The sequence below is a fragment of the Delphinus delphis genome, chromosome 2, assembly GCF_949987515.2.
Source record: "Delphinus delphis chromosome 2, mDelDel1.2, whole genome shotgun sequence".
NCBI classification, from domain to species: domain Eukaryota; kingdom Metazoa; phylum Chordata; class Mammalia; order Artiodactyla; family Delphinidae; genus Delphinus; species Delphinus delphis.
In genome coordinates this window covers 141042489-141054795 of record NC_082684.1, presented here as the reverse complement: position 1 = coordinate 141054795, position 12307 = coordinate 141042489, and positions in this window count along the sequence as shown.

The following is a 12307-nucleotide window of genomic DNA, read 5'->3' as shown; positions in this document are numbered from 1 at the left end:
ATTGCAAGGTCAAAGAAAATATCATGAAGAACCCAGGCAAGGAAAAAAATTATGTAAATATACAAGGAAAAGGGTCAATGTCTACACAGTTCTAACCACAGATAGTAATATATAAATCGTAACCCGAACACAATAACCAGCCAAACTCTCATCCATGTGTAAAGGCAACCAATGATATTATCTCCATGTACAGAAACCGGGGAGAATTACCTAGAGAAGAAACAATAAAATTGAGAAGTCAAGAATGAGGGATCTTTGCTACAAAAGAATGGGCAATGAGTGATACAAGCACTAAACTAATGGGTTCTTAAACTTGACTGCACATTGGAATCTCTGGGAAGCTTGTAAGAGCACCACTGTTTTGCTGCTATGCCAGATATACTGATTTAATTGGTCTAGAGTGGGCCCCCCAAAGTACTTTTAAGTAGTTCCCTAGGTGATTCTAATGTGTAGCTATGGTTCACGATTACTGTACTAAAATAGTCAATTAAATAATTATCACTGATAACAATTATTGAAAGAAGATGTATAATGAAAATAATAATTTAATAACAATCTGGCTCTAAACTTCCATATTATATTTACTCCTTCCTTGGGGAAAATCAATTAAGTTGGTGTATTATTCTACAGTCTGAACGCTCTGCCTGAGGGAAGTTCTCAGTCCCCATAAGCATCAACCCTGGCTGTGTGCAAACACACATGCCTCAGATGTTAGGGAGTAGCTGCTCCCTGCCCCCAGGTGAGGCTCAGAGTCCAGCTGGGATGAGGAAGTGGGGAAGAAGGGAAGTGCAGGAGCTCAGGAGAGAGGTCAGGAATCTCCTGAAGCTATCTGTGCTTTCCTTTGAGTTAGGCTTGATCTGTGAAGGGAATAGTGTCCTTATATGTGCCACCCTAAGTAATGCCTGAACTCCAATACAGCACACTTGAGAAGGGGGGTGGGGAGTAAATAATCAAAAAGAGATGTTTCACGCAAGGGGTGTGTTGATTTTTAGACAGAACAAATTAAGAAAGATACACTAAGAATGAGAGAACATATACACATGCAATTCCTTTTCTTTTTGTTTTCAAGTTCGGAATTAGAAAAAAAAATATTTATGGTAATGAAAATTTACTTAGCAAGTGCAACCAAGCCAAAGCGTAGACCAGGGTTTCTCAACTTTGGCCCTATCAACATTCCTGGCCACATAATTCTTTGTCGTGCGGGCTGTTGTGAGCACTGCAGGATGTTCAGCAGCATCTCGGCTCTCTATGTATAAGATGCCAGAAGCACAACCCTCCCCTCAGTTGTGGCAACCAAAAACGTCTCCAGACATAGCCTGATAACCCCAGGGGAGCAAACTCACCACGGGGTGAACACCAATGGTTTAAACCAGATTTCAATATTCTGTTAGAAAAACTAGCAATTAATTTTCATCCTCTCTGGTTTGTATTAACTATGATCCTATATTTTTATGTCATTTTATCCTTGACATTGTTAATCAGAGCTAAAAAATTGGTTCAAATATATTCTGAAATAATGGAAAGGTAACCACTAATAGAAAGAAAACCAGACTTTATATAATCTAAGTCACTTAAAATACAAAACAACAAAGTCTCTTTGTCAAGTGACAAATTATTAAGAGCAGAAAGTTAAAGCAGGGTGACAGAAGACCAAGCATAACTAGTGAAAATAAATGGGAATGGAATAAACTTCCCCATTAGAACAGGAAGAACTACAGATCTAGGGTCAAAAATCACAAACTCAACTGTTCAGAAAAAAAGAATTAAAGGGCTATGCAAAATATACGTGGCAAAGCAAACTAAAAGGAAACAAGAACAGTGATATTATTGTCAAAGCTGAAGTTAAAGCTTAAAGCTTTATGGACCCAAAAGGTATACTCACAGTTAATAGCATTAAAATAATCTTGAACTCAGAAGACAGTAGAATAACGAGCTATTGTTATTTTCTTCTTCCTACATTGCTCTAATTTCTAACTTAAGCTCCTTGAAGGCAGCAGTTGTATTTTATTTATTGCGTATTCAGTGCCACTGTGTCTGCCAAGGAAATCACCCTCATTTATAAATGTTTGTTGGCTAAGTAGATGTGTTTACATGATCCATGGACCCTGATGGAGTTCAATGATCCATTGCATGGGCCTCTATTTCCTCTCTGTAAAATGAGAAGTCTCTGCTCTCCCACTTCTATACTGTGATATTTTTATCTCTCCCCACCCGTCCCTTTTTTTAATGCCAGTTGCCTAAATTATGCCTCAAAATTAGTGTTAAGCTTATGGGACATGCAGACATTAAGGATCTCCCATATTAAGCAGTTTATATTGAGAAAGTAGTTATTAATCTGAAATGCTATAAGATCCATATTCAGCAAAACTATAAGGTAGTGTTGCTATGAGAACAGTCACGTCAGATGGGATTACATTTTGACAGCTCTTTCCAGCCCCGTATCTTTCAGAGAGAACATTGCCTTGAAATGCTAGATGAGGCTGCAAGCTCTGTGAAATTAGCCACACTGTTTTCCATTTTGCTAAGCCCGTCCCTGGCTCATAGTAGGTGCTCAGTAAATGGGTATTGACTGTGAACTAAATAAAAGCCCCACGTTTTCATTTACTAGATAGGGCCCTCAAAATGCCATTCTCTTCCTCTAAATTTCTCAATAGCTTTGAAGTGGGTATTTTAAAAATAGAACCTGTATTTGGACAAGAGGACATGTGGAACAGTCATAACGATGCCACTCAGTTTGTCACCACTCAGCTAGGACCACTACACAGGGGAAGCCACAGGAAAGGAAATCAAGACACTCTCAGCAACTGACTGAAGTGTGCACCCATCTCTCACCCAGGCTTCCTGCTCCCTGCCCCACCAAATTAAATAACACAAAAGAAAACATATCAGTCTAACAAGGTCTTATTTAATGTTCCACACTGACTCAAATCCATACTGATCAAGTTCAATGTGAAGGTGGAGCCTGCAGCAATAAGTGAGATCAATATGAGGCCTTCATTCAAATATCTCACCTGTAAAAAAAAAATAAAACAGATTCTAACACTGTATAAAAACATTAGGTTGAGGAGAAAGCCAATTTTTTTTTTTAAAAAAGCTACTTTAAAAAGATGTAACCAAGTATTTATGCTTATGATAGATCTGAACATTTCTTTAAAAGAGGAGGAAAGATATTTTTAAGCAAGGAAAAAGAAGGAAATCACTAAGACTTGCCTAAAGCCCTTACTGATTTAGTTGCAAGGTTTAACTTCTGTGTTTCTATGATTTTCTTCTTAATGCAGCTCTAAAAATACCTTTTGTGGATGCTGAGTGTTGCTTTTTATATGTACTCAATCGATGAGTGCCCCATGTATGTGCCTAGCACCGTGCAGAGTATAAGAAGGATGCCCAAGAAATGTGAGACACAGCCCTATTGTCGAGGAGTGCACAAGTCTGTGCAGAAAAATGGGAATACACATACAAATATGATTAAGATCTAAAATGAGGCAATATCTCATTTAAAGCCAAAATAAGTGATCCAAATAAAGACCACAGAAAAGCAATTCAGGAATAGATTAAAGAATGGATATTTGGAGAAGACAGACCTCTGCCACTTACTATTTCCTTAAGCAAATGTCCAACCTCTTTGTATACATGTTTCCTCAACCATTAAACAAGGAATGTGATACATCTATATCATGAGGCTGTTGTAGGCAACAGGTGTCAAGAACACAGTTAGAAATAAAAGCAAAAATAAACAAATGGGACCCAATCAAACTTATAAGGTTTTGCACAGCAAAGGAAACCATAAACAAAATGAAAAGAAAACCTACAGACTGGGAGAAAATATTTGCAAATGATGTGACCGACAAGGGCTTAATTTCCAAAATATACAAACAGCTCATACAAATCAATAACAAAAAAAAACCCGATCAAAAAATGGGTGGAAGAGCTAAATAGACATTTGTCCAAAGAAGACATACAGATGATCAACAGGCATATGAAAAGAAGATAACATAGCTAATTATTAGAGAAAGGCAAATCAAAACTACAATGAGGTATCACCTCACACCAGTCAGAATGGCTGTCATTAAAAAGTCTACAAATAATTAATTCTGGAGTGGGTGTTGAGAACTGGAAACCCTCCTACATTGTTGGTGGGAATGTAAATTGGTGCAGCCACTATGGAGAACAGTATGGAGGTTCCTCAAAAAACTAAAAATAGAGTTGCCAAATGATCCAGCAATCCTGCTCCTGGCCATATATCAGACAAAACTATAATAATTCGAAAAGATACATGCACCCCTATGTTCATAACAGCGCTATTCACAATAGCCAAGGCATGGAAACAACCTAAATGTCCACTTACAGACTGAGATATATATATATATGAATATTACTCAGCCATAAAAAAGAATGAAATAATGCCATTTGCAGCTACACAGATGGACTGAGAGATTTTCATACTAAGTGAAGTAATTCAGAAAAAGAAAGACAAATACCATATGATATCACTTATATGTGGAATCTAAAATATGACACAAATGAACGTATTTACGAAATAGAAACAGACTCACGGACACAGAGAACAGACTTGTGGTTGGCGGGGGAGGGATGGAGTGGGCGTTTGGGATTAGCAGATGCAAACTATGATACACAGAAGGGATAAACAACAAAGTTCTATTGCATAGTACAGGGAACTGTACATGGAACTCTATTCAATATCCTATAATAACCTACAATGCAAAATTTAAAAGTTAAAAAGTATATATATACAAGACACATAGAATTAAACAATACTTAAAAGAAAAAACAAAGAGTTGGCTATTGGAATTAAAAGCAGGGAGGATCTATGTACATCTACATGAGCCAAAAGATCTAGTAGAGGAGATATGGCCTGTAAGATGGCAGAATTAGCCAGGTGGAGAAAAGGTGAGCTTTAGCATATCATTTACCTTTTCTGGGTCTCAGTTTTCTCAGCAAGGTAATACATGTAATGGTTTCAGCACACTGCCTGATTATCTAGTGCTGAGAAACAAGTGACCCCAAGACTTGATGGCTTAAAACACTTATTTTTCTCAGTAGCTGCAATTTGGGCAACACTTGGTGGAGACAGCTGTTTCTATTCCACTCGGCATCAACAGGGGCAGCTTGAAGCCTGGGGGCTGGAATCATCTGAAGGTTGTTGATCCTGGCTGGGGTCTTAGCTGGAGCTATTGGCTGGAACACCTACATGTTGCCTCTCCATGTGGCTCATGCTTCCTCACAGCTGGTGGCTGGATTCCAAAGGTAAATATGCAAAGAGTGAGAAAATGTACCCTTTCCTATGATCTAGCCTCAGAAGTCACATGACATCATTTCCCTCATATTTTATTGTTTGGAGCCCTTGCAGGTTCACAAGGAGGGAAAACTGACATCACTTCTAGATGGGGAGTGGGCAAGGATCCAAAAGAACATGTGATACCAGAAATATTACTGCAGCTATTTTGGGGAAATACAGTGTGCCACACCTACTGTGCTTTCTAAAATGTTTGTAGTCATTAGTAGCAGCAACAGTAGTAATACTGGAAAGAGGAAGCTTGGTGCAGAATGTCAAGAATTAGTAAGGCATTCAGCAAACATGCATTTATTACAGACATAATTATAAATAAGACACAATCCCTGCCCTCAAGGAATTAAGATCACACAAACAATTATAACTCAATATGTTAAATTCTAGAACTGAGAACACGAAAAGCATTGGAGCTAAGAAAATAAACTTTCTTGGAGATGGGGGAAGCCTTCAGTGACAAGCTGGAGGTTCAGTGACAACCACGGGGTTCAGGAGCTGATCCAGGTTTTCTGGGCCTTGAAGCTTATATGACTTGAGGCTCCTCTTTAAGAAAAAGAATGCAAAACTACAAATGCAAAACCAGGTATAGCACCTTTGAAAGGGCCTGTGGAAGTGAGGAGCCCTGACACTTCCGCTTTCGCATGAAGTAAGAGCAGCGAGACCTAAATCTGAGTGGAAAGGAAGTGAGGCCAAGAGGGAACTGACAGATTCGAATAAAAGGGAGAGGTCAAGGGACAAAGGGTCTTAATAAGGCTGAAGAGCCCAAAATAGGGAATAAGGCAGTGAAAGAATAGGGGCCATATTGGGAGGGGAGGCAACAGCAGGAAATAAGAATTTATTTACAGTTGGATCTGGTTTGGAGAGCCTGGAATGGCAGGAAACAAAGTTGGGATTTTATATTGTGAGCAGCTGAAATTCACTGGAAGATTCTGAAAATGAGAGTGAAATGATTTATGAAGTTTAGTGGGTAGAAAGGATTGAACTGGGGAAAATGCTTTTCATAGACAATCTTTTGATACCTACGAGCTATCTGTCAATGTCCCAGACCAGATAATTGGCATTTAGCTTTATTGCTTCTGCTAAACACATCACTGGATCATTTATAACAGCAAAAAACAGTAAATCAGAGTGTTTTAAAACATGGTAATTGTTAAATATATTTTTGCCATATTTGTTCTTTGGGACATTATTATTCAGTTGTTAAAATCATATTTATGAGAAGTCTTCACAAACTGAGAAGACACTTAAAATTTCAAGTGAAAAAAGCAAGATGCAAAACTATGTAACTATATATGTGTGTGTACATATATATGCATGTACATATACATGTACTTTTAAGTTATATGTACTTATATATTTGAGTACATATAAAACTACTATAAGAAAATACGTCAAATATAACAATGATGTCCTTAATTGGTCGCCATGTCGTGAATTTCTTTTACTCTTTTGTTTTTATGTATTTTTAATAACTTACATGTGTTGATTTAATGATTGGGTACAAAAATTAATTTAAAACATCCTGCTCATTTTTCAAGGTCCATCCCCAAATCCCACCTCCTCAGGAAGACTTCTCTGATGTCTGACCCTTTTCACCCCTCACCCACACCCCAGACCACAGCATGTATTTTCTTCTTTAAAATACATTAGAACTGCTTGTAACTCTCTTGCCACATAATCAGCATTCTGTACCAGCTCCTGCAGTAGCCCCCATAAGAACATAAACCCTATGACAAGGGACTGAGGCTGCAGCCCCATTTCAGTGTCTTGAATATAGTTGGTATTAAATACTTACTGAATTGAATCAGGTTCAGGGTATGTTGGCATTTGTGTAGGACAGAGTGCAAGTTATTCAAGCAACAAGGCATAAGTTGATATTTCCATAAAGGGAAAGTGCAGACAGACCACTTTCCAGTGACCAGTGACCATTCACTTTAAATGATGAGAATAATACTGCTAAGGGCTTTGGCATCCGCCGTCTCTTTTCAACCTTATAGTTCTGTGAGGGGCAGATATTCTTATCCACAAGATTAAATGAGATGTATATGTAAAGTGCTTATGTGCCTGGCACTAAGTCGGTGAATAAATGGTAACTTTTATTTTCTGTGATTTGCTCAAAAGTCACAGAACTCAACAGAGTGCTAGGACTAGAACACTTTAGCCCTATCTCATACTTTTTCACTCTGCCACAATCATAAGCCTGGCAAGCAACTGTCTCCTCTCCAAGGATTCCTGGGGTGGACCTGACCCAGCAGCTAACAAGGGTGAAAAGACTCTTGATATCCTGTGCTTTTTAATCAAAGGATTCAGTCACTTCTCCAGTGACCCTGATCACCATTATGGCTCCAGAAAAGACAATTAGTCACTGAAAACTGAGGAATATTATTACATATTTAGTATCATCAGCCCACAGACTTTCCAGGAACAAAGTGCAGTTCTTCCTAAAATGAATGCATCTTTCATGGCCATTATCCTGATGATAACAGCATTCATTTACTGAATGGCGACTATGGTTCTACCAGGTAACCTACATGGGTTAGCTCAATTTCATTATTACAGATACCCTATGAGGTATGCATTAGCGTCTCCATTTTTCATATGTTCATTGAGGCTCAGAGAAGTCAACTAAATTTTCCAAAGTTTCCAAGCTAGTGAATGGCACAGCTAGGTCTGGCTGGCTGCAAAGACCATGTTTCTTTCACTTTGCCATATACCAGGTAGTCAACAAATACACTATAGCAATGATGATATAGTAGGTTATCAATATACACATACTAATAACATACTAATACATACACATACTAATAACAATATAGTAGGTGATTTAAGAATATGGGTTGAGGTAAAATAACTGTCATCTTCATGTCATCACTTATTTTGCCATCTTCAGGTAGTGTGGATGAGAGAAGAGGAGAGAATGGTGAAATACATTCTTGTCCCATAAAACTGTTCTTATTTATTTACCTTCTACCAGAGTCAAAATAAGCATCAAAACCCAGAAACCTCGGAGTCAATCCAAGCCTAGTTTAACCTTAATTCCTCCCCAGGCCCTTCAAGTGGATGATGCATATCACCAGCCCTTCCTTTTGCAGAACTTGACCTTCCATTCCCCTCCCTTTCCTAGGCTTTCTGCCTGTGCCCTCCTGGCACAGCGGCCGCCACTGCAGGCACATCCACAAAAGGTGAGTGAACACACTCGGAATGAACAAGAAGCCTAGGGAACAAGGTCAGGGCCTGTGTATCCGTCAGCCTTGAGACAATGGGAGCAAAACTGGGAATTGCTGAGGGGAGGAGAAGCCCGTGGTTTTTGGAAACTCAGCTTGGTTGATTGATGTTGCGTTCCCTTCTCTTTTGGGAGGTAGTGGGCAGAATAATCACGCTGCTCCCCAAAGCTGAAAGTTTGGGTTTTCTCCTTTTGTGCAGGCTGCAATGCTGTTTCTACCACCTGCCAAGGGCCAGCTGCCAGCTCCTTTGGGAAGCACTGTTTCGTTTTAAAGCAGGGGTGGAGGGAAGATGGAGCGACTCTGGCTCTTTCTTTCCAGAGAGCATTTTGTTCCTTCGGCTGTCAGGAAGCCTTTGTACAGACAGGTCTTTATTCCCAGGGCAGAAGAACTGGAGACAAGCATTAGACATTTGCCAATTCTTGATCACTTTCCTCACCCTTTATACTTTGTTCTCTTGAAATTTGTTTAGACCATGTCTTTTTCTTGAAAGCCTTTGAGACCTTTTTCAAAATAAGGTTTATCTACAATAAGGCTATAAAATAGGAACAGAGAAGAGGAAGCCCAAGTCAAGGGCTGAGGCAGCCACACATATTTTAAATGTAAAGATAAGCAAAGCTGCTGCAATTAAGCTTTAAAAATTAAGCTTTGTAATTAAAGCTAAAAATTAAGCTCTTAAAATTGTCTCTGAGATGCCTGCCAGATAGGATGAGAAGGGAAACATAGCACGTTATATAACTGTCAGACTAGGATCAAAGAGGAATTTGATGTTAAATTGCCACTTTGGGCACCTCTTTATACCTGCCTTGAAATTGTCCAGGCCACAATCATCATGGCTGTTTTATATGAAGTAAGACTCGGCAGCTCTGAGGAGCCACTCGGGAGAGTAGATTCAAAATTATTTTCTGTGTTGAATCTCGGCCCAGCCAAAGAAGAGGTGCACAATCTACTGTTTAGGATCCTCAATTCTCTTAAAAGGGTGTTAACTGATCCCCTTTTTCAGTTGGCTGTTTCACCGAGGGACACCACACTTAGCTGGCAACTGGCAACATATGAGAATTACACACTTCGTGTTTGATAAGGAGTATGATCTTGAGCTTTTTACCACACTGTATCTATCAAGTTTATCAAGGTAAGCAGTATTTATAGAGGAGGCGGGGGTAATTCAAAAGATTTCTCGTCTACCTTCTTCCAGATACATAATACCTGCCATGGGATTAAGTCAGGTCAGCTGGGAAGTGAATGATTTCTGTGGTACTATTTAATGGCCTCTCCCTAACATCCTCTCAGGGCCTTCTCTGAATTGCTTAAACATTTTTACTGAGTTACCCCCTGGTGTGATACCATCATCCTGTAATGAGAGGTGATCAAAAAAAAATAGCCGCTTAAATTTATTGCCATATCTCCCTACAGATATTGAGGCAGTCCTCTGCCCAAGAAGCCTTGAGAGAAATGAATCTCCTACACCAGGAATCGGTGCCCTTCTTCTAAGGAACCAGCATGCTCTCATATTTTGGACACAGACAGGACTGATCTGATTTTCCTTTTAGAATCAGCTGATTTGAAGCTTAGAGCTGAATCTGGCCCCCAAGTCAGAAAGTGTATAGGACTTCATCGCTTATTCATGCTTGAATAAGCCTCAATGCTGAAGCCCTTGGACGAGGCTACTAGAGTTCTCACTTTGCCTCACCTTAAATTAACCTGTCTTTAATTTTGTGAATTTTCTTTATTTCATTACACTGTTATTAGTTCTTGCTGGAACAAGGTGGGATTAATAAGCACACTTTTTTTTTTTTTTTTTTTTTTTTTTTTTTGCGGTATGCGGGCCTCTCACTGTTGTGGCCTCTCCCGTTGCAAAGCACAGGCTCCGAACGCGCAGGCTCAGCGGCCATGGCTCATGGGCCCAGCCGCTCCGTGGCATGTGGGATCCTCCCGGACCGGGGCACAAACCCATGTCTCCTGCATCGGCAGGAGGACTCTCAACCACTGCGCCACCAGGGAAGCCCCAGAACCATTTTTTTTTTAGATTCCATATATATGTGTTAGCATATGGTATTTGTTTTTTTCTTTCTGACTTACTTCACTCTGTATGACAGTCTCTAGGTCCATCCACCTCACTGCACATAATTCAATTTTGTTTCTTTTTATGGCTGAGTAATATTCCATTGTATATATGTGCCACATCTTCTTTATCCATTCATCTGTCGATGGACACTTAGGTTGAATAAGCACACTTCTTAAAAGAAAATAAGGAGCATACTGATTCCTCAAGGGAGGCAAAGGTTTTGCTGGCACTAAACTGAAAGAAATACGTAAAATGGGAATGTGACTTAGAGGCTACTGAATGGTAGAATGGACAAGGTCCTCAATGATAATTTTATAACGAGTACAGAAACTGCATTTGGACCACTTTTTTTTTTCTTTTTAAAATAAATCTTTGACAAAAGTTAAAGGCCTAGGAAGCTGCTCAGTGCCCATCTACAGCAAAATGGATAAATTGTGATATATCCCACAAGGGAATACTATACAACAATAACAACGAATGACCTACAACTACATACAACAATATAGATAAATCTCACAGAGGTAATGTTGAACTAAAGAAGGCAGATACAAAAGAGCATATATATGTGATCCCCTTGACATAAAGTTCAAGGTCAATTAGAGCATTTATGGTGCTAAAGGCAGGATAATTGCTTCCCCTGGTGGTGGTAGTCCCTGGAAGGGGGCACAAAGGGGGCTTCTGAGATGCTGTTACTGGTTTGTTTCTTGTTCTGGGTGCTGGTTGCTTAGGTACATTTACCTTGTGAAAATTAACCAAACGATGACATGATTTGAGTACTTTCATTATATGTTGTACTTCAATAAAAAAAACAAAAACCAAAAAAAGATGAGGAGGACCTACACTAAGTGAGGAGTACATTGAACAGCCTCAGTTTTGGAAATGGCCATAAATCTGATTTCAGCTTCAGCTTTCAAAAGTCCAAATAACCAAATGCCTACTTCACAGTCATTTCTGGCTTCCCTGAACTTATGCATGATCAATGATCATACGACCATAACCATTATTTCTTATTATTACATTTTAATAATGTCAGCAATATGAATGAGGTGTGTCATTTGATTTTGTTATTTTCAAACATAGGAAAGCATTCTAGTGGTATTAAGAAAAATCTTCTCATGTGGTTTATAAGTTGAATATTATTAGTCAGTTAGTGCATGATGCATATTTATTATTGCAAGAGTAAAATGCTATAACAATTAATGGTGTACAGAGTTTTGTTTTTTTGGTACCAAAAACAATTTCAGCTTTCAAATGGTTAAATAAATAGAAAAATAAGTTGACAAATAAATGCTAAGAGAAAATGTTAGCTAGTTAAGGTACATCCTTTTTGAGCCAACAAAGTATTTAAAGATAGAAATTTAAATAACAATGCAAGGTGGAATAATAGAGATTCAATTGTATCATATTTCTAATCCTTGTAGAATTGTTCGGTGTATTAGCATCCATTACATTAAAAAACCTTTAAGGAATGTTTTTAAATTGTCGTTATTTAATTCCATTTAGGCCAAGAGTCTTTAAGAAAAAGTCTTATTTGGGAATTCTTCACATTTTGTGAGGACAAATTAAAAACAGAATGTCAAATTCACCATAGCAAAATTTCATGAGGAGGAAAAGCTCCAAAATCTTGTATAATAACCTTCACAATAAATTATCTTTGGTTCAGACAAAGTAAAAAATAAAAAGAATAGGAAGAAAAGAGGAAATCATTAGACA